The sequence below is a fragment of the Neocloeon triangulifer genome, unplaced genomic scaffold (assembly GCF_031216515.1).
Source record: "Neocloeon triangulifer isolate White Clay Creek 2 clone unplaced genomic scaffold, ASM3121651v1 ptg000006l, whole genome shotgun sequence".
In the NCBI taxonomy this organism is placed as follows: Eukaryota; Metazoa; Arthropoda; class Insecta; order Ephemeroptera; family Baetidae; genus Neocloeon; species Neocloeon triangulifer.
This window is the reverse complement of record NW_026775549.1, coordinates 2220368-2243179: the sequence shown is the minus strand read 5'-3', so window position 1 is coordinate 2243179 and position 22812 is coordinate 2220368. Positions and strand designations below refer to the sequence as shown.

Sequence of the window (22812 nt, the reverse complement as noted above, 5' to 3'; positions counted from 1 at the left end):
ATTCTTATTATAAATTTGCACGCTTCAAGGCGTGTAATCTAAACAAATGAAGGTCTAGCAAAAATATTACATGTTATATTGTTTGTAATGGAAAGAAATGCTATACAAGGGAGCTCATTATTTTATTTTACCCTTTCCAAACATCCAATTACTTTATCTATCGTTCCAATTAATTCCTTTTGAAATTCACATGAATGATTGCTGATTGCATTCGGTGAAACGAGTGGCGTTGATGATTGAACAGTTCTTGTAAACGTTTTGCCTTTGAATTTGGAAAAAAAAGCGAGCGACGCTGCGGGAGATCGATGCAATTGCGCTGGCCGCGGGGCACAACAAATTCATGAGCTGACCATAATTACGCTCTTGGCGTGGAAATTGAATTCGGCGAAATGTGCGCGTTCATTTCAGCACGCCGCGTTTTCGGGCCGTTCCCGAAATCCAATTTGCGCGGCGGACATGCAACCCTCGGCCGGCCTCATACTGCAGTGTTCTCACGTCTGGAGGCGCGAGGCCTGATTCCGAGAGAGAACAGCACCTGCTGTCACCTTGGCAAATTTCTTCTTTTTCTCTTCTAAATAAATTATCAACCGAAGAGAAGTGGACCGGAATAGACAAAGAGCTTGCGGTGCAGGCGGACGTCGTGAATTTCAATCAAGGCGCAACGGACAGAGAAAGCCAATTTCCTAATTACCGCAATCAATCGTGCGCCCTTCGAGTGTGTCCTTTGCAGCCGATCGGGCGGAAACGCTGTCTGTCTCGCAACATTGAACGGTTCTCCGATTGTGTTTTGCTTCTGCAACCACCAACGACCAACCCTTCTGGCGCAAACAGGAATTGCGGCTTTGCCAGTTTATCGTGAATAACAAAACTTGAGCTAGGGTGTCAGTTGTGCTGCAAACATACATCATAGCGTGTTTGCTGGTTGGCAAAAATTCCATTTGAAATGTTATTGATTTTTAACAGATGAAGAAAACAAAGTTTTGTGGGAATTACTTGATTTTTGGAACTCCTATGAATTATGAGACTAAAGAAGTATCCTAAATAAATTAAAAGTGACAAAGGAAAGCCTATGTCGTTTGTTATTAAATTTGTGATTACTTAATTTTTGGAATTTTCATTTTTTAATCTCTATGTTATTTCAAACCCATTTAATAATTTACAGAGAATTATACAGACTTTTATACAGTGCTTTTGGGTATCATGAATTAAAAAATATTGCGCTTGAAGCCGTGTGATTTGTCGCAGGGTTATGTAGATTATTTTCTTTTAAATTTTTCAAGAAAAATTGTTATAATATCTGGAGCTAAATTCGTTGCTGAAATTTAGAACAATGTAGTGAGTTTTGCAAAAAAACAAATTTAATTAAAAGCAAAAACTTCAAAGTAAAAAAGAAAACTACATTTCAAATTTCAATTAAATTTTCAGGCAGAGTCTTTATTTTTCAAAAGAAGCCCTGCTCGGTTAACTTAACAAATTTAAAAATATTACATTTCTTTTGAAAATTCATTTACATATTTTTAATTTTTTTTTTCAACGTGAAATTTAAAAAAAATCCAGAAAAACTGTTTTCTGCTTGCGTTAAAGCAATTCGCATGAATTTGCTTATGAAAACTCAAAAGCGAGCTAACAAGCGCGGGTTTCTCCGATTCTCATTACACCTCGGGAAACCGCAGCAGAGGCAATGAATAATGCACCAAAAAGTGTCAGCACACTCTCCGTTGCGAGTGCGGTTGCGCCTTTTCCAACAAAAAGGTCCGCAAATTTTCGCCTTCATTTGCAGGCAGCCCTCGTTTCCCTTTGCCACGTGAGAGCGAGAGAGAGACCAATTTCCTTATTAACAAAGCAGGGCGGAATCAATTTGCAAGGTGGCCCTTTGCAATCAGAGGCCTTTTCCGCATGTGCTCTTGTAGTTAGCACGCGAGTGGTAATTTAATTTTTCGACCGGTCACAAACAGAGCAAGAGCGAGAGAAAAAAGCTGAAAGGCCTTTCATCGACAGTCAATATAACAAATAAAACCAAAAAGCTCTGCCCGAATAACAGTGAAAAGGCCTCCGTGATGGGGTTAATGTTCCCATCGGGCGCCGTTTCCATTATATGCTCTTCATGCGACGGCACATGCAGGGAGGAGTCGCGCTACGTATAATCACGGTGGAGAGGCTCGACGCGCGTAATTACCGCCGAGTCGAGGGGCTGCGAGACGATTGCACGTGCCGCCGAGCAGAGTTTTACATACAGAAAATGTGAACATGGCGAGCGGAAAAAAACGAGGTGCGAGCGAGAGTCGGAAATAATGACTTGCAGCGTCGGCAGACAATGGCCTTTCTTTCTGGCTCACTTGACGGCGTCGTCGTCTTCGGCGACACAAGGTAGCGTCGCTTTGACTGGTTTTTCTGCTTCCAACTATTGCTGCCTAGGGAGCTGCTTGGTTTTTATGGACTGCAGCGCAAAAGTGGGGCGAGTTCATTTTGCAAAGTGAAAAATGATGCACATGAACGTAAAAATTGACCTAGAATGTGCTTCATAAATATAAAACGTAATGATAATAAAAGCAATTTTTTTTTTTAATTTTAAATTTTCAGTGAACAATTGCCAAAATAAAATAAAAATGATAAGGTGGAAATTTCAGAGTGATTATTATATAAATGGATCCCCCCCCCCCACTAAATAGCTGCAAAATTAAAATTTTTAGATAACATTTATTAAACATAAAATTTATTTTTAGTTTTTTGCGCTATTTACGACAAATTAACAATTTTTGCACTGTATCCGAATAATTAATGATACAATACCAAAAATTAAACTTTTGAGCGTTAATAAATTTAGGAACCCAAAAAATTACTTTGCAACTTACTTATTTCTAAATTTAGGTGAAGAGTTTGGCTTTCTATACTTTATTTAATTTTCTTCACACAAAATAATAAATATTTATTTTCACAAGTGAAAATTAATCATTAATTAATAACAAGGTAAACTGCAATGCAATTTAATTCAAGGGAGTTAAACAAACAAACAAAAACAATTAAATTTACATAGGTCAAGTGATGTACTAAAAAAATTAAAATTTAATTAAAAATTGTTAGAAATTTGCATTTAAATAGCAGAGAAATAGCCTGAATAAATTAAATGGAATATTTTAAAATGCTTTATGCTTGATGTTTTAATTATTGTAAATTATGTATGGTTTTAGGCTCGCAATTAAGTAACTGTTAATTTAAAATAGCATTGCAGAGCTCGCTGTCAACTTCCTTGGCGAATTTCATGACACGGGGATCTATTCCAAAGGAGATGCAAAGTTGCAAACATGTAACACTTAATTTGAAAGTCAAATTAACGCGGCATCAGTATTCCATGCAACTCGGTTTTAAAGTCTTTTCACCCGAGCTGTTTATTCTCCAAACTCTTAATACTAATTTCCGTCACGAGATAAAACCAGAACAAACCAAAACACCACGAGAAACACTTTCGCGTGTTTGCACCGCGCCATAAAGTTCGAATTACGCAAAGCCAGAGCGGCGGTGGGTCTTCTTACGAGCTAATTAAATTGCAGATAAACCAGCCTGCACGCTGAGAAACTCAAGAAAACTGCATAATTTAATAAGTTAGGACCCTTTTCTGTATCTACACCCTAAAACTTTTCTCTGCGGTCCAAGTAATTCAATTTCCACCAGAGTAAAAAATGGGACTAGGTGCAAAATTTCCTTTCCATTAAATTAGGCCAAAGTTCTTCGAGTGTCATCGCAGGAATGATCGAAAAGGTGCAATTTTCTTGATGGATCACGCGCCGCTGTGAAGCATCACGTGTCGCGGGAATGATGGATTTTCCGGACGCAAAGTTGCCAACCTAATTAAGGTTAATGAAGCTGATTCGTGCGATAAAAAGTTGCAAGATGTCGGCGAAAACGACGCCGAGCTGGATGCAGATTACTTTGTACTTGAAGATGCACTTGGCTAAACAGGTAAAGATCTCTCTCGCTTTACGGCCCTTTTCCGCACAGCACTTTTGCGTCGAGAGATAATAAAACCCTTTCTTGCTTGCACACCCTCTCTTCTCTCTCACACATACATTTATACCGCTGGGATTTGCATTCAGACGAAAGCGCGGCGTCGAGTGGAGCGACAGAGTCATCGACGACGACAAACTCTTTTTTGCCCCCTTTCCTCGGCGCACAAAAGAGTGCTCTCGACGTCACACAGATTTCGCGACCATTCGCTCTGCAAAAGACAAAAGACCAGACGCACCAATGTACTGAATGACGGCTGATTTATTAAAGGTCATTATTGAGAATGAAGCTGCCACCGTCATTCGGATGTAATTTCGTTTTGTCTGAATTTATGACGGCGTCCGCCGCCCTTTCAAATTGATTTCGCGTATATAATAACTTGTGCGATTGAGTTCGGAGCTAGTAATCAAGGGCTAGGGTTGAATGCGAAAAGAATAATAAAGAGAAGGGTGCTGCTACTTGATAAAGGACTGAGTTTAGTTCGGGATGGTTGCAATTTTGTATTGAAAGGAAAAATAATTATTTCTGCCGAGTGTTTTTAGATTGAGTTCTTTTATAAACATTGCCAATCATAGATTTTTTTCTGGTTTTTATCTCATTTTTTATTGCTGTTACCTCTTCAGAAATGAGAATTTCCTTATTGGAAAAATTCAATTCATCCCTTGGAAATTATTTTGTTTAAATTCCTGGAATGAAATTTAAATTGAGTTGATACATTGAGACTTTTAAAACAAGCTTGGCACTCTTTGGGTATAAGTTCTAAAATTATGCTGCGGATATGAATTTTAAAGGTTTAGATTATTTTTAATGATTTAAGAGCCACAATATAATAACTTCAGGGGAGAAAATTGCAAAAGTAGGTGCGAAAACAGGCTATGATAATATTGCAGAAATATTTGCAGATAAAAAATTAACTTTTTTTTTAATTTCTTTGGTCCAACCATAACTTAAAATGTTACAAAAAATTTTATTATCCATTATACCATATCTAAGGAAGCATATTTTTTTTAATGTCTGCTCCATTTAATATTTGCAAAAATTTATATAATTTCAGCAAAAGATTAATTATTTTTATTACATTAATAATAATAATATTATTATTATTATTTAACAGTTTCCTTCCTCATTTACAAATAATTGTGTGTAATATTTTTGCTTGTTTTTTCCGTAAATTTTAAAAGTTTGGACTGTAAAAGAACAACGTGCAAAAATAAAAATTACCAGACGATTTTTTGTTGTCATCAAAAAGCTGACAGAATTTGTTCGTCTTTCAAAGCTGCTTATTTTTGTACCTTTTAACATTTTTCATTCTTGTAACGAGCGAACATTTCAGTCTTTTGAAAATAAATCCATTGACACGGAGGCTTACAATGTACGTTTAATGCAACTTAAAAGGCATCTCTTTCACAAGCTCTTTGCACAATTTGCATATCTACACGAGAATTATTTTTTAACGATGGTCATTTCCTTCCTGATAACTTCCCATCTCTTCTTAAAAGCCCCTTGGCAAACACCCATTCGTGGTCCCTTTCAAGACCCTCTCTTGCTCCAGACACAAAAGAAGCTTTGCTGACGAGAGATGCGGCAGCTAAAAGCCTCCGAATAATTCGCCAACAAAGATACATTCATCGTTCACCAAACCGGGCGGCCATCGAGGCACCGGCGGCGCGATTTGGCAAATTTACGACGAACGCAATAAATCGCGAACGGAGCCGGCGCGACTGCGGTAAATAACATCGGCGCAGTTTGAAATAACAAAAAAGGCTATTCGGATCGCCACCCATCCGTCAGGAAGTACTTAAACTGCCGGCTGTGTCGCGCTCGGATGATACATATTCGTTGCAAATAACCGTCGGGGCTGTTTCTTTACAATAGGCGCCATTAGACTGGCCGTCGGTTTCTCTTTCTTTCTTTCGCTTTATCTCAAGAGAATTCTACTTCTTCTTCGGCCGTTTGTTATTGCAACCGGCCGAGACGGACGATTTAATTCAGCCCCGCGGGAAATGCCGCACATGCATTTTGTGTAATGAAAGCTGCAGAGACACTCACTCGCAGCCGTTTGTTTGTTTATTTGCCTCAATGACGCGGCGTTGGCGGCGGCGGCGAACACACAGAGTCGAAATTGCACCCAGGGACGACCGCCATCCTTTAGACATTCAGTCCAACAGACGATTTGCTGATTGCATTTGAAGTACTGCCATCTGGGACGATGACAAATAAAAATCTGAATGTCTCTGAAGACAAATGGCAGCTGCATTGATTGGATCTGCTCATGTTTTTAATTTGGTTTATTAAATAAAATTTGCTGATTAATTATTTATAAATAGAACTGAAACAAAATTAATGAATAATTCATACTTATTATTTCACTTATTTGTTAAAAAAAAATTGAAAAAATATTTAAAAACTACATTTTTTTTTTAATTTTTTACCAATTGTTAAATAATTCAATTTGAATTATTGGAAAAATTGAAAATTCCATTAGCTAAATGAACTGAAATATTTTTGCTTAATTTTTAAACCCTTCCTAGAGATGGACAAAAAGACTAAAATTACATTTAAAATATGTTTTGAGGCAATTTTAGCTGACATTAACGAACTGGGTTTAATTAACCTAATTGGTATTCAGGCTCAGATTTATTGGGTCGTTTGGTTTTTTTCCTGCTCGACAGAGAAGCATTTGATTAAAATAGCTGTCAAGTGTGTGTTTTTTTCCAGCTCGTGCAGCGCGAATCTCGCAAACATGTGGCTGACAGCTGCGCGCGACTGTTTTTACCGCAATCAAAAGGCTACCATGCGGTTTTCGTATCAAATATTTGCATATCATTCGATCGGCGGTGGCGCGTGAAAGAGGACAATTAAGACATCTCGGGCGAAATTCAATCGTGGTGTGCCCCGCCTTTCCGTAGGATATACCAGTAGTTCGTACTTACATTTCATGGTATTAAATTCGCAACAATCCGGCGGCTGCTTTTGGGCGCGAAAATCTTGTGCCTCTCCAATATTGGAATTCCTGCGCCCACATGAAAGGAAAAGCTCGGGGTGCTTGTTGCCGGCGCATTATTAGCAACTGCGTGACACACTCAGTCTGTTACATTCGACGGGCAAAATTATCCGCCCCAAGCCATCGAAAAGAGCAGGAGGGCGTGAGTGAGGATTGATCCGGCGGCGCCATCGCGCTCTGGAATTGGATCCGAACGCAATTTGCAAAGTTCGCGCATGAATTGCTCACCATCATTATACGTCCATATTGTCGAGTTAAAGATTAAAGCAGGGGGGCCCAAATTAAACATACATGCAATCCTTTGTTTTTGCTCTAGGGGGAAAAGGGACAAAAAGTCTCTTGTTTTATACTCGGATGTTTGGGTTGGAGAGTTATTTTGGTTTTTTACTCTGGTGCATTCGGAATGAAGCCCGTCGAGATTTGTTTCTGCTGATAAAGGGCACGCCAGGAACTCTGCCTGCCTTTTTTCATTTTTTATTTAATTAAACGTGGCGTTCGCAGGCACGCGTGCATATACATAGCCCTCTTTTATCATTTTTCCCGTCAAAAATGCAGCAGACACGATCGCTTTTCAACAATTCTGGGAACGCCGCTGCATGCACGAGCGACCGACGACTCTCCGCTCATAAATTATTCAAGCCAAATTGTGTTTTGGATGCGACGAGCATTTCATTGCGATGCAAATCAATTTTCTATTCAGCGCCGCTTAGATTACACCATTCAAAGGGGATATCAAATTTCTATATTAATTTCGCAGCTGAAATTTCATTACTTGGATTCCTGGCGATATAAGGCTTGATTCGTTCCGCGCATCACAATACAAAAGCTGGGCCAGGAGATGTGGGAGTGACGGCTCAAATTACATATTATTTAATAACATCAGAAGAGTTTTTGACGAAAATTTATGAAAATTCAATTACTTTCGAACAATCATCTTATATTTTGATTGACGTATGGTGTTCCTTGAAATGAATATTGATCGTTTTCAGCATTCTTTTAAATTATGCAGGGAATTCTAGTTATAAAAAAATTTAAAAATTTGTACTCGACTAGCTAAAAATGTGAATTAGTAATTTTAAAAAAACGACGGACCTTTACTCCAGTGATTTTATACAAAATGTAATAATTTGTTAATAATTTAATAATAAAAAAGTACATTTTGGAATTGAAATATAATCCCCTTGCTATTACAGGGTATAAATCTTTGTAAATCAAGATTTGACACACCACAAACCCGTATTGAGTGATGAATATAATTTGTGGTGATTGCTGGACCAACTATGGTGGTTAAATTGCTGGAAAAGTTTTCCAACAACGGTATCTTGTGACCTATTCTTATTCAAATACGGGCTTGGTATTGGAGAAATCTCTTAATTTAGAATTTTTAACGCAGAAATCGATTCACTGAAAAAAAAATTAAAAATTTTATTTGAATTAATCTTTTGACAACTTCTGTCATAATGAATTTGCATAAAATTGACTTTTTTAAATTCTTTTGAATCGACTTTTTTATAGCCCTATTCTTTTATCATGTCTTCACTCTGGCATTTTACGTCCCTAGCCAGTCCCCAGTAGCATTGTTTGCAAATTTGAACAACGTTCCGATTGCCCCTAGCTGGATAAAAGTTCGGATGAGCGAGGGACTACTTTGGCATTCGCATCTCTCGTTGGAAATAATAAAGAAAAGGACCAGCAGCACAAAACCAATTTCGCTCCTCTACCCGCAGCATTATTTTCATTCAGATCAAGTTCCTGCTCCGTTCACATAACGACCCGAGATTGCAATTTTCTTCTGCCGCTCCGTCTTCCAATTTGATGTATGTATATTCCGAGAATTAAAACACACGTATCAGAGTTCGGGAGAGAAGAGCAAATTTCCAATTAAAAGCACGCCGGCTCGAAACAGCTCCCTTGGGACGACATCGCTCCAGCATTAGCCAAATTACTTCGCTGGCGTATCATATCGTCCGATAAATATTGATCTCTGCATGCTGCGGCTCGCCGTCGCTTACTTTCTGCAGCAAATGGCATCAAATTGACAATTTCCTCTCCAGCCACAATCGCACACTGGCGAGCGAAAGAGATTTGCACAGAAACGAGAAGCGGCTGCTGCATGTTGGTGTCAGATGGGAAAACAACAGCTGTCGCTACACGAACACGAGCGGGCAAAAGCAAAGCGCTCCCAAATTTTATTCACTGCCACTACGCCGCCCCCGCACCAAATTTGCTTGTTTATAAAAAAAAAAGAGGAAGGAAGAAAAGAACGGAGGATACAAAGGCTTGAAACATAAAAAGGTGTTTATTTATTTACTTTTTTTTTGTATGAATAAATTTGTAAGATCGTTGCATGATGAAATAAATTATATATTTTTAAGAAAGTTGTCTATAGCCAATATTAGATTCATCTAAAGTAAAGTGAGATGATTTCAAATAAATCGATATTATTTTCCTTTCTGTTTAAAGTAAAAGTTTCAAATAATATTCTTAATAAAAGGTCTTCTATTAATTGATTAATTTCAACTAATGTGGCTAAAAATATATATTAAAAATCTTTAGGATATTTTATTAAAACTTCTTTTTATATCTTTTGTTACCTTCAGTAATATGGACTATTGTAATATAGTTTCAGCTGATTTTCTCCTTCCATGGACCTTTCTTTTGGCCTTTCTATTAAGCTAAGCTTATATATTTATCCGATGTGCAAACGCGTATTTGGCAATCGGATTTTAATTAAAACTCGCTCTTCACTCCGTTTACTTAAAACTCTGCAACGTCAAACGAGTTAAAGAAGTTTTTCCGTCCTTGTTCTTTATATTAAGCGACTCTTAAATCTCTTTGCGTCGTTCCAAAAGCAAAATTTGCGCGCTCTCTTTGCTCCGGTAATTGGTTTTCGCCGGCGGGCTGCGCCAATCTTTGCTTCTGGATAAACACGGCAGCAAAAAGTTGCACTCTCGCTTTTTACTCTCATTCGAAGCATTTCTATTTGGAACTTTTGCACTGCTTCTCTATATAATTTTAAAACACTTCGTTGAATTCGCAAGTGAAAAAGCTTCAACGTTTTGTTATTTTTGTCTCTCTGTGTGTTTCACAACAAGCGATAAATTACTTTTATGCGCTTCCTCCTTTTAATTTTCAATAAACAACTCATTTCGTAGCATCATCATTTTGATTTGTTACATGGGCAATATTTTTTCTCCGAGTTTTAATGTCCATCGGGGTCCATTAATTTCTGCCTGTTTATATATCAGCGAGCGGCGCTTGCTCCCCACGCCGAGCCGAAATTCAGATTTACAGCAGCAGTCGGTTCGTCGCGCAATAATTTTTACTATCTGACCCGGGCGGCCATAAATCCGGAGGCGCGAAGTAATTCGTTCGGATGGCAAAGCAGAGGAGCAAAAACGACCGGACGGGGATGTGGAAAGTCATCGAAGATCAATATACCAGTAAAAAAAATGGTATTATCTGTCAATGACAGGCCCCTTTTTGCCGAAAAGTCTCCGAAGAGCCATTTGACCGGCTGCTTAATTCCTCTCTGCGGATTTCTCTATTTATTCGGCTTTAAAAGTAAAGAGGCCATTTTTATTCTGCAACCGACGTCTCCATAAAACGCTATCACAAGCTGGAGATTTCGGCCCGGCATCATTATGAAGTGGAGGAGCTTTGCTCGGCGGATCGGAAATTTCCTTTGAGACTTGCAGATAAAAAGATGAGCCGATTGATTTTCAGTCCGGGTTCATTTTGCCCAGCCGAATGAATCCGCTGGTCTTTCATCTTCGGTGCATGTTAACAAGTTGCCGCCACGAATATCTATATAAATCCGTTTATTTATTTTGCCAGCGTAAACAACCATAATTCTGGCGGTTCGCCATGCTTGAGATTTTTATACGCGCGGCCAGAGCTCTTCGCTGTGAAAGCAAACTTTATGCTGCACCAGCGGTGCGAGAAGTCTGAGCAGGATTAGCGCTTGTAAGACAAATTATGTCCGCTCTCCAGAGCCACAAAATTTATTTCACGTTTGTCAAGAGCTAGAGACCACCAAGGGGCAGTGAGACAAGCGTGGGATACGACAGACATATGGATTTTAAAATAAATCAAATAAATAAACTAATAAATTTATCAGAAAAACATTTTAAAATATTTAGAATTTGTTAAGAATAACACATTACATGTATAAAATAAATTATCAATAAGATACTTCGAGATTAGTTTATTATTAAGTTGTTGTCAATTTTATTGGAGAAGTTTTAATTTATATTAAAATTTCCAAACAAATTAAAAATGATATTTTTATATTTCTCTCAGAATGGGGAGAAATGAAATATTTTAATAAGTGTTTCGTTGAAAAATCGGCAGAAATAATGCAAAACAACCGTTTTTGGGGCCAATTTTGAGCTTCCCCTGTTTTTGTTTGCAGCGCGAGTAATTTAGTCAAAACAAACAACGTCCCCGCGTTTTCCGGGTGCACACACAAATTTTTCACTTCCCTTCTCAATTTTGTGCTGTGCGGTTGAGAGCTCCTTTATTTTACCACACGCAGGCGTCGTCTTTTCATTTCCAGCTCGCTCCCTAATGTAAATAACGTGTAATCAAGAATCATTTGTTGAGTTCCCATTTATCCTGTCAGTCAGCGAGTCAACCGACAGTCGGATTACGCGCAACATTCACTGCTGCCATTACACATGCGTATGGACGAAGAAGAAAGAAGAGATTTATCCCCGGCGTGGAGAGCACATTAGATTACGCCCGTTGCCGAGCGAGTTCTCTTTGAGTAATCAAATCAGCAGCCAAAAGAGAGCTCAAGTATATTTATGCGTCCACATCCATAAACTGCTCTCTGCTCTCCTTTCTCCCTCTCTCATTTCCATGCGAGGAAGCAAAAGCCCGGGCCAACATGCGATTGGGGAGGACGCTTTTTGCGCAAATCGGCGAGATATGCGGGAAAGAGGGTTGCTCTGGAATTTGCAGAGAGAGGATTTGGCCCAACACCTGCTGCTGGGACCAAATTCTTTTTATCAGAGCTTTTAGCGGCTTGGGGTTGGTGAAAAGAGAGCAGAGCAATTTGGGTGCAATTTTTTCTCCCTGAAAGTTTAATCGAGTGCGAAAGTGCGGAGTGGAAATGTTTGCACAAGGATTCTTTTGCTCCAGGATGTATTCCAAACGGAAGATTTTCTGCAAGATATTCATTTAATATTAAGTTATTGAGAAGTAAACATTTAAAATTATGAATTAATTCTAAATTCTAAAATTAAAAACATAATAATATTAGGGAAAAATCAATATGTTTCAATTTTTTCACGAAACAAAATTTTGATGAAAGATTCAATGCGATTTCTTTTCACTGCTGAGCCTATTTTTTATTATTAAATCCTAATGAAAAATGAAAACAGGGGAGATAATGGAGCCTTAATTTTAAATAAATATTTATTGAGCTTTTAAAAACTGATGGTGGTATTTTTCTAAATTAATTCTTTATTTTGGAGCAAACAAGAATTCCACTATATCATTTTGAATGCATTACTTTGCAGATAATAAATAAAATATTATATCTCTCCAAGATTTGCAGTGTGAAACTTTTTATTAGGTCTCATTGTCAGTGTAACTTGTGTGTTTCTCCCACAAAGTTTATTTTCAAGACTTCTCACGGCTGCAAATTGAATTTTTTTTGTTCCTCTCTTTTCTCTTATGTGTATTCCACGAAGTTAAAAAGCCAGCAGACAAAACTTTTACGACCCCATTCGAGCGCATCCATATGAATTTTCCAGCATCCCCGGCACGTTTTTCTACTCGGCAGCGCCATCATCTTGTGTTGTTCCCACTTGTGCACTCGAGCGAACATGTATGTAATAATAATAAAAAAGCGCGCATTATTCATACACCTGAAGGAGCAGCGATGGCCATCAACGCCACCACCAATTACCAGAACGTGCTCGAGAGCAGGAATTATTACGGAGACAATTGAATCTGGAAAAGGCTCACCGGGCATGAAACCGCACGGCGTGCGTGTGTGTGGCACGAGATAAACAAGGAGCCGTTGAGATCAAGAGTAGCGAGCCTTTGAGACGCGCTGCGAGAGTAACAAGAGAGCCCGAAGACGACGCTCAAGTCAAGAGAACTTGATACGTCTTGCTCGAAACGATATTCGCTGCTTCCTGTCTCATCAATTCAATTCGCCGGCGAATTAATTAAACAAGGGCTAATTTATTTCGACAAAACTAATTCCGCCTTCAGAGAGAGCGAGAGAGACGAGCAGCCCCTCTTGAACTTTTCTCATCTCGCGCGTCCTTTGTGAAGGCGCCGCCTGTTTTGATAGATTTTCATTGCTCGCAGCCAACTTCCTCCAGACCGAGTTTTAATTTAAAGTTTTTCTATCGGGAAAATTACACGTTCAACTGAAATGATATGCATGAAAAATGAGTTTGAAATAAGGTATGAAAGCGAGGAGAAATTTTTCGGCGGGATTGCAAATCTCTGATAAGATTTTTATTTGACAAAGAATTTCACTTCTAATTGAGTGCTTCTAATGAAATCTTGAAATTAAAATGAATTTTAATCAAAGAAAAGTAAAAATTAAAAATACACGTTTTCTTACACAAACCAAAATTAATATTTTTAATAACAAGAAAAAAAAATTAGCAAAAAACGAAAGTTTTTTATTACTTTTTTTTAGGCAACGATTTAAAAAATTTACAAACGAAAAAACCGATTATTATTTTTAGAATTTTTCCTCTTCACGTGGATTTATTTATTCCATCAGGCTTGCACGCGATTGCAAAATTTCACCCTCTCCTTTCTGGTGCAAAAGCGGCTGTAATCCTCGTCAAATTTATGTAAAAATCCATTTTCGATATATCTGTCGTGGTGGCAAAAAAGCGTCAGTTCGTGCCGAAATATCAAACGCTGCAAGACCCTTTTCACCAGACGGCGCGTTCGAAAGCACTTCTTTCTGAATCGAATTCACGCGCGATTCGACGCATTTTCATATATGCGGGGTTGCGAAATTTCCGCCACTCAGCACATACTCGGTAAAATATTTTGATTCAAGCCGGAACTCGTGGAAGAAAAAAAATCAGCCAGTCACGGGTTATTTCGCTCCCCGTAACAGTCCCCCTGGCTTTCGCTCGACTTCAAAGCAGGCCAGACAGCATTCGACGGAAGCTGAAAGGGTGGGTGGTGGTTTACTGAACACGCAATGCAAGTGAGTCAACCCTCAGGTGACTGCTGTGCAAACTTACTTAGGAAATTGTATGAAAGCCGCCGCCATCGTGCAAAGAGGAGCTTTGCCGCCGAGTAATTAATTTATGGAGTCAATTTTTGCCGGGGACGTTTCCCATTGTGCCATGCAGGCGTGCTGGCGATAAACTGCCCGAAACACAGGTCCATCCTGCGCAATGTGCGACGGGGCAATAAATAAAGGCTGCCCGTGCGGGGAAACAATTAAAACAGGGCCATCTGTCACCGCCGCGCGACCTGAAATTTAGCTGCGGCGGCTCTCGGGTTTCGCCCCAACTCATACGAATGCAGATCTAAATTTAGTTATGTTTCGGGAGAGAGAACTAGAGTGGAGTGCTCCAGTGCGAGCGAGGAAATCATTTTTTGTTCCAAACCAACGCGTGACAGCTCTGAGGAGTGAGTAAATGGTATTTGGTGGCAGTTGCTGCTGTTGTGAATTAAAATGCAGCTGCATCATGTGCGTGGTTAAAAGATAAAGGAAGTGGAGTAAAGCTCTCTTGAAAAACGTGTGGCGCACGATGAAACACTGGAGCCCCTAACAATCCACATGTTTGTCTAGAAGAGATTTTCTTTTCAGATTTAATTCAAACTAAAATTACATTTATTTTTTAATATTAAATATGATATTTCCGGCTTTAATATAAAATCACACACAAATAATCTCCAAAAATTTGATGTAAGCCGGTTTTACTGATTTAATAAATACGCTCAATTATAGCAATTCAATTAGGTAATATTATTTATTAACAAATTTGAAAAAAAGCTTCTCTGAATCACTCAAATTGTTTCCAAAAATGTGATTAAAAGTATAGATTATAGCTGATCACATGGCAAAACGTCTGAAAAAATTAACTTTTTAAATTAATAAAGTATTCTCAATATTTATCCAAAAACTTTAATTTTGGTTTCTAATTTAAATCGCAAAATGAGGCATATTATTAGATATTTTTCCGATTCACTGATTGAACATACAAAACGTTCAAAAGTTTTATACAACTACACACAAATATTCAGAAAACTCTAAACTTTTTTGAATAAAAATTCAGATATATCAGGAAAATAAGAATTTTAGGATCAGTTTTAAAATGAATTTGCAGAATTTTAAATTTAAACAAATAATTGGTTTCTCAGATATTAATTGATTAAAGGTTCATCGAACTATGGATTGGCAAAAACAAAGGGTTGCTAGCTGACTGGGTGGTCATGGCTTTCCCCTGGCTGAACTTTGCCGAGTCGGATGAACATGTATATAATTTTTGCAATCACTATCGCGTGCGCGCGACGTTATTTATTCCCGCCTGTTTGCATTTGCACCGACAGAGGTAATCGCGTTTTCCCTGATGTGTGTTGCTGGCGTGCAGTCAGCAAAGCAAAAGCCGCCGGTCTCTGCAATAAGCTTACTTTCCCAGCAGCACCGGCCATAATCAATTGTGCCGCTCACTAACACAGGCGCCGCTTGTTTTATTAATAACAACGCCGTGAAAGTGGATTATTCGGGCAGATCTATTGAATTCCGCGTCAAAACGAGAGCCGAACGTCGTTTAGTCCGGCGGCCAGTGGTGTTTGCTGCTGATTAAAAACGCTCCTCGCGAAAGCCGCCGTGATTAATGTTCGCACCGCGAGCGCAAGTACGGCCACGGATTACGCACGCCTTTGATGTGCACTCTTTTGATCTTTTTTGCAGTTTACGCAGAGACAGCTACAAACGTAGCAAAAGCTCTTTCAGTGCAAAATATTGCTAATTTCTGTTTCAAAAGCAATTGTTACAGATGAAAACATAAGAGATGTATAAAAAGTCATAATAAAAAAAAAATTGTTACAAATTCATGAAAGCATGAGATCTCCATTTTTTTGAATGAAAAATAAGTAAATAGCAAAATTTCAATCATGTTACTTTTGTGAATATTTCTTTTTTTAATAAATCTTCTTCTGAAATCTGAACGTAATATTCAATTTTTGTTGCCAATTATCAGCCACAATAAATTATTGATAAGTGGCAAAAATTAACATGTCATATGTAAAAATAAATACAATAAAGAAACTAATCAAAAATTTTACAAATTTTGTAGTTATTAAAATTAGTAATAAAATTAAAAAATTTAAAAAATCTGCAGAAATTTAACAATTCATGTGAAATTGAAATTAAATTGCTTTTAACTTTAAAATAAATATTCCAGAATATTTTTTTTTTCATTTCTATCGACGAACTGTTCAAGACTCTCTATACAAAAAGCTCCAGACAAATGAGATGCTCCTCCATGGATTTCCGATTTCAAATTTGCCGCAGACAAACCGCGAGCAAAAGGGATGAATACAAAAATTCGCCGTGGGGGCAAAGAGCAAAAATTTCATTACGCCGAGCATATGCGACGCCGGGACAAAAAGAAGGCAACTCCTCCTTTCTCTCGGCGCCGTTCAATCTTCAGTCAATTTTGCACAACACAGTCTCGAAATCTATTTACATATGCCGGCGTCGCCTAGAATGTTGTTGTTGCGTCCGTGCATTATTAAGTTTTTATGTATTCCATGAATATATACTTGTCGCGCTCGCGAGCGCACAAAGCAATTTGTCCAAATTGCTTTCAGCATTTTTAACCCGGTACACTCTCTGCGAAACGTATCAATTTTCCGTCCACTTTCGCATTGTTATTATCATTTGGGACGCGCACACGGTTTTTGGTATGCATATAATTTTTTTCCTCCAACGTTGGTTTTATTTCGCAACAAACAACGGCAGGGAAATTCAAATTATAACGTAATCCTCGCGGCACACAGCTCATTTTTCCTCGCCTCCGCCTTTTCCGAGCAAGAGGTATAATATTTAAAAAAAAAAGTTCCATCCCTCTCCGGCACCGGCGAAATGGGATTACACCGCGCCGGTGCGGAGAAAGGGTTAATTGTGTTAAAAATTCATTTCCAATTTTGATGTCGCCGGCGTAACTCATCTGGACGCGAGAGAGCCAAGGATCAAAGCGACGGCGGTAATTTCCATAATCGAGTGCGGGAGCCGACCCGAGAGAGTGGAAGGGAAGGAGCTGCAAAACAGTTTGCCACTTCACAACGCCTGCAAATCCCGGCCTGTGTTGTGTGTGTGTGTCGGCCAGAATAAATCATGCGGGCCGCAAACAAATACACGCAAGAGAGCAGAGAATATAATGCTAGAGGGAAGCGCACGTGCTGCCCGACCGCAATTTAACGAAAAACTCAAAACCTCCTCTCGGCCGATTAAAGCACTCCGGGGCCAAATTAAAATTTTTTAATTTATGCGCTCGTCGCGAGCAGCGACATCAAAGCCGCGAAAATAGCGGCCATTAAAACCCTTTTAATACTTTCGAATTTCTGTCGAATAATTTATGAATCTTCTGCTCGGTAACAAGCGTCGCAACGCATTCCCCCGCACTGCCTGCATCAATGTATTGCCTGGCGGGGCGCCAGAAACTCTCGTGAGTTCTTATATTTACAACCCTCGGAGATCGGGACGCCGTGAGCGTGGGCCCAAAAGTTTAATGCAGCGACGGCAAAGTGGCTCGCGTTGGCAACACACACGCCACATTAAAGTGAAATCGGCAGGAAATTCTAGGAGAAAATTTTTGGAAAATTCATTTGCCAGGCATCAGACTCAAATGCGTAAATTCACTTGGTATTATTAATTCCATATAAATATAAATGAATAATGAAACACATAATTAATAGCAAAACCCAAATAAGGAAAATTGTTTGTCACATATTTAGAAATAACAATGTAACCGCATCAGTTTATAAAACATAACCAAAATTCATTTATTGTTATTGCTGATTGCACAGACTCAATCAAATATGCTATAGAAGGAAATTTATATAAAAAAATATATATTTATTGTTATTAATTATAAATTAACAAGAAAATCCATTTAATAATATTTAAAAAATAGAATAAAATATAATTTTTTAGCTTTGAACTTTAAATAAATTAAGTTAAAAACCATAAGAGGTTAAAATAATAAGCCCTTATTAATTAAAAATAAAATTAAATTTTGTTATTAATTTTTTTTCCTTTCAATTTTCTCTACATAAAATGCCTAAATTCCCACTAACAATAAGTTTCATAATCCCTGTATTGAGCCTTGAGCATTATTTTCAAGACGCTCCATGCCTAATCTCCAAAGTGGTTCCGCAGCTTCTGCAGTAGCGTCCAATTTGAGCCCATACTCTCGAGAGGGTCTCGCTCGCCCTCGCCGATATAAAAAAGGGCTGAAACAGTGCACAAAACCGTTTCGCATGGCCGGAGAGAGACGGCTGGCGATTCTCTCTGCTCCTTTATACTTCTTGCAAACATGCAGCGCAGCAATTTCGCTCTGGTGCGGTGGAGATGCAGCCTGGCTTATTTCGCGGGATTGTGCACCCTGTTTGCCCTTCTTCCTAGCAAGGGTTTCCGCTCTTTTGTTGTTTCCCTTTATTCTCAGCGGCGTTAATCCGCGCAGAATGCACGCGGCGGCACCGAGCCAAATGAGCGGTGGGCTTTCTTTCTTTCGTCCTTTTTTTTTACGACGGCGCGAATTTCGCACGCTCGGATTTTGTTGTGTTATCTCCAGCAGGCGCGGCAACTTTTAATGGATTTTCGAGCCGAAAATGAGGCCTGCGTGCGAAACGAGGGTTGAACTCATTTTCTCAGTTACAGGGCTGCAGGCAAAAATAGTCGCGGCCGCCATGACCAGACATTCTTTTGAAGTTGACGAAAAGACTTTGAAACGACTTTGTGAAAGGTCTATTCTCGTGTGCTGATTAGACGCAGATGTGTCGAACGACGGCTTTAATTTGAAAGATTGCACATTCAGATTGAATCTGACGTCGGAATTAGAAACAAGGGGAGGCCCAGTGCACTTTTTGTGTGAAGAATTACTTTTTAAATAAATCCAAAAGGCCACAATGCGTTTAAGTCTAAATAAATTTGGCACATAAATCTGCTTGAATAAAATTTTTTTATCGATTTAATTAAAGAAGATTTCAATAAAAACTTGTTCAAGTTAATAAATTGAAATTATCCAAATGAAATATATGTGCAAAAAAATTCAAAATGGTTCTTGAGATTAATTGTTTCTGCGTTATTATTATTATTATTTTTTTTTTCAAAATTATTCAAAGCAAACTGGATGAACTGCTTATAACTGGATTTAATTTCACAATCTTAAACAATTTGCATACCATTTGTGGTTATGCTTGAAATAAATAGAAAATTTAAAATTTCTTCAAATTTCGATTGAATTTAAGTGTCTAAACAAATTTCATAACTGTTTCTCTACAATTTTGATCTAACTTTTAAATCTTCTGCCATTTGAATTATTGAAGATTGTTGAATGGAGCACCGGTGGAGAGTAAATAAAACATCTAAGGCTTCTTCTTCTTCAAAGAACACTCATCCCTTTCAAGAGAACTATTCAATTTCTCTCCGCAAACTGCATTAACAAAACCAAAGTTATCTCGTTCTTTATTCTTTCAACTTTCAAGAGCTCCGCAAAGAGCGCAAAATTCGCGAGCAAACTTTTCGCCGAATTGATGAAAACCAGCACCGTCGTTGTCGTCACTCGGAATCATCACTTTCGGTCTCGAGGGCTCTTTGCCGACGGCGGCACCAAACAACCCGCGGCAAAAGTGAATTCGGAAACTTTTGTATCACGTGCGCACGAAAACTGCTCCTTCTCCAAAACGGCAGCTTCGAAGTTTTGTGCGAACAAAAAAGACCAAAGAAAAGAAGAAGAAAAAGGCACGTGCGCACATATTTCCCAAATTCGGATGGGAAATTCAAAAAGAACAACTCCCACGGGAGAGAGAGCAGAATGAAAAAAAGGGAGATGCTCCGTCGGATCGATGAGGGCGCCATCATGACTCATGGCTGCACTACAACCACTCTCGGTACCGGCACCCCCATAAGAAATCCACCCCCGGGTCCCGTTACGTTTTGTTGTTATGAAAACATATCACCGCGCGATTGTGGGTCGCAAACAGTTGTCGGCACTTGCGACTGACGACTCTGACGGCCAAAGTGCCCAAGTCGGTCCCCTGGCGAGGGTTTTCGGCTCGCCGGGCCAACCGTTGTGTTGCTTCTCCCGAGGGAGTCCAATAAAATAATGGTCGGTCGCTGCAGCAGCCCTGCAAAGCGGGACCACCCCGAACAGACGGACACGCCACTTAATCCGATCTCTTTGTTTTGGTCCTGCCGCTTCTTTCTATCTGGGCCGCAAAGTGATCACGCCGATGCTTTTTCTGTGTCAAACTGCAGCCGAGAAAGAAATCCGAGACGCGGAGGAAATTTAATTTCCATGCTGATTTATTTGTGCTCACCGGATCTGATCTGAGTGGTGCGACGGAAAATTGGAATGGATGTGTTCAAAGGTGGGATTGTTTGGGGTTAGATTGATGGTTTTTGCCTTACAATAAATCTAGGTTCGGTTTTTAAGGCAATTAACATCTTGATCCAGCAGAAAAAGGAAACCAATAAAACTAAATCTTCAGGAAAAAACCTAGAAAAATTGTGTTCTTCAAGAGTTTGACAATAAGCAAATAATAAATTCCAGCAAAACTCAATTGCTAGAGGTGCTTGAATTATTTAACTTCATTTTAATAATTAATTTTTAATGAAAAATATTATATAACTATATATTTAAGCATTTTAACAAACACAATTGTAACTGAATTTTTTCAAGTATAAACAAAGTTTTAAAAAAGCAAATTGAGAATTTTTTATCATATTTTTACCACCATTTAAGAATTGCGTAGATTAAAGTTGATGTAAACAAACTTTGAATCAAATCAAATAATGAACTAATTAATTAATTAATTAGTTTACTTATGGGAATTATGGCATCAAACAAAATAATAATCACAAATATTTAAAAAAAAAAAAGAATATTACCATGGAAAATAAAATGTGAAAATTCCCCCCTGGTAGTGGCGGTTTTATTCAAAACTTCAAACATTTATAGTCGCTTTCATCAAAATTCATATTTTACAACATTGATTTCTGCCTCTAAAAATTACAATGGTTTGTTGAAGAGCTTTTGATATTTTCGCCTGCTTTCCATTCCGCGAATAAACTCCAATTAAAAGTTATCCGTCGCTCTTTAGGCCACTCAATCCGTCGCTTTTCGGCCCAAAATGAAACACGAGCGCGTCACTCACGTTGTAAAAACAAACCCAACTGGAAAAATGGCTCGGCACGAAATCGCTTTCCGAAAAAAAAATCACATATATTCGCCGCTTTTCAACAGCTAGGGCGGCGAGCGAGGCGTGAAAAAGCCTCTCTCCGCTGTTTTTCGCCGAACTTTTTCGCGAGCCAAAAGCGAGGCAATAAAGCAGCGCCGGCGACCGCAGCTCGTTATCCGTGCGCGCTATTTTTAATGGAGAGTGCTCTTAATTAAAAATGCAACCCGATCCGCTGGATGCATGTGTGGCCGTCGCGGAAGGCGAGAAGCCGAACAACCGCCGTCGTTGTGCGTGCAAGCGGTGGATAAAAAAATATAAAACACACCCCATTATCCGCTCGTGTTGCAATTAACCATCGGAGAATTATGAAATGTTGAGCCATTGTCCATTCACGAGGCGCCACTGTGTGTTTGTGCTCAACAAGCCTTGTAATGAAATGCTGATTAACCGCCGTTTACAATGCTTGTCCAGTGGAACGCAATTTGCCTTCTGTGCCGCAACAATTCAGCACGGCTCCCAAAAGGGTTTGAATTTTTTTTCTTTCATTTCCTAGATAATTTGATAATGCGCCACAGTGGTCTATTAACTCAATTAAGAAACGCTTTGCTCAATAAAATGGCCATAAATTTTACAATTGTGGGACTGTCGCAGGAAAATTATGACTTCCATAAAAAATTTTTTTTTACATTTTCAACTGAGTCGTCAAACAAAGATAACAAATCAAAATGACAAAATAAAATTTCTTTTTAGTTTAACCAATATTAATTTTCACTTTTTTAGGCTAATTGTCAGAAAAGTAATTAAAATCAAATCCCTTATAAATATAGGATTATAATAGTGCTAATTTTTGGAAGATTAAATTAAATTCACTCTCTTTCTCTACAGTTAAAAGTAGACCCAATTAAAAGCACAATAAAGTTGTATCCAAATCATCAAGGAGTAGCCAAGTTTCAATTCAACTAACAAGAATTTCTAATCAACTGTGAACTTTTTCAACTAAATTTCAATAATTTAACATGCAATATGTTTCATGAAAAATTGAATTTCAATGAGTCTTTTTTAATTTTTTTGCTAGTCATAATTTCTATGCTAAAAATTACAGATCAATATTTAAAATTTAAATTTAAAAAAAAAATTCTTGAATACAAAAAATTTAGTTTGTATTTTTTTAAAAGTATAAATAATTTACTCTGTATTTGGCCTAAATTTTTATTCATTTTATCACTTTGTAATTAATAAGAAAACCTGAAACTATGTTAAAGCTACGATATCGAGTTTTTTTTTTTAAATTACAGGATAAGTTATCCTCAAGTTTAATTTAAGAAGCTAGCTTGTGATGTCATTATCAAGCTCAGCCAGCACAAGAATTGACAAATCGAACATGTTAAATTCTTGAG

The 22812-nt window shown here is 38.3% G+C and overlaps 1 protein-coding gene across 3 annotated transcripts in view; it reads right to left on the bottom strand.

The window, feature by feature from the left end:
- Positions 1-22812, bottom strand: part of LOC132194257 (neogenin) — a 32649-nt gene that overhangs the window by 8904 nt on the left and 933 nt on the right. The window lies entirely within an intron of this gene.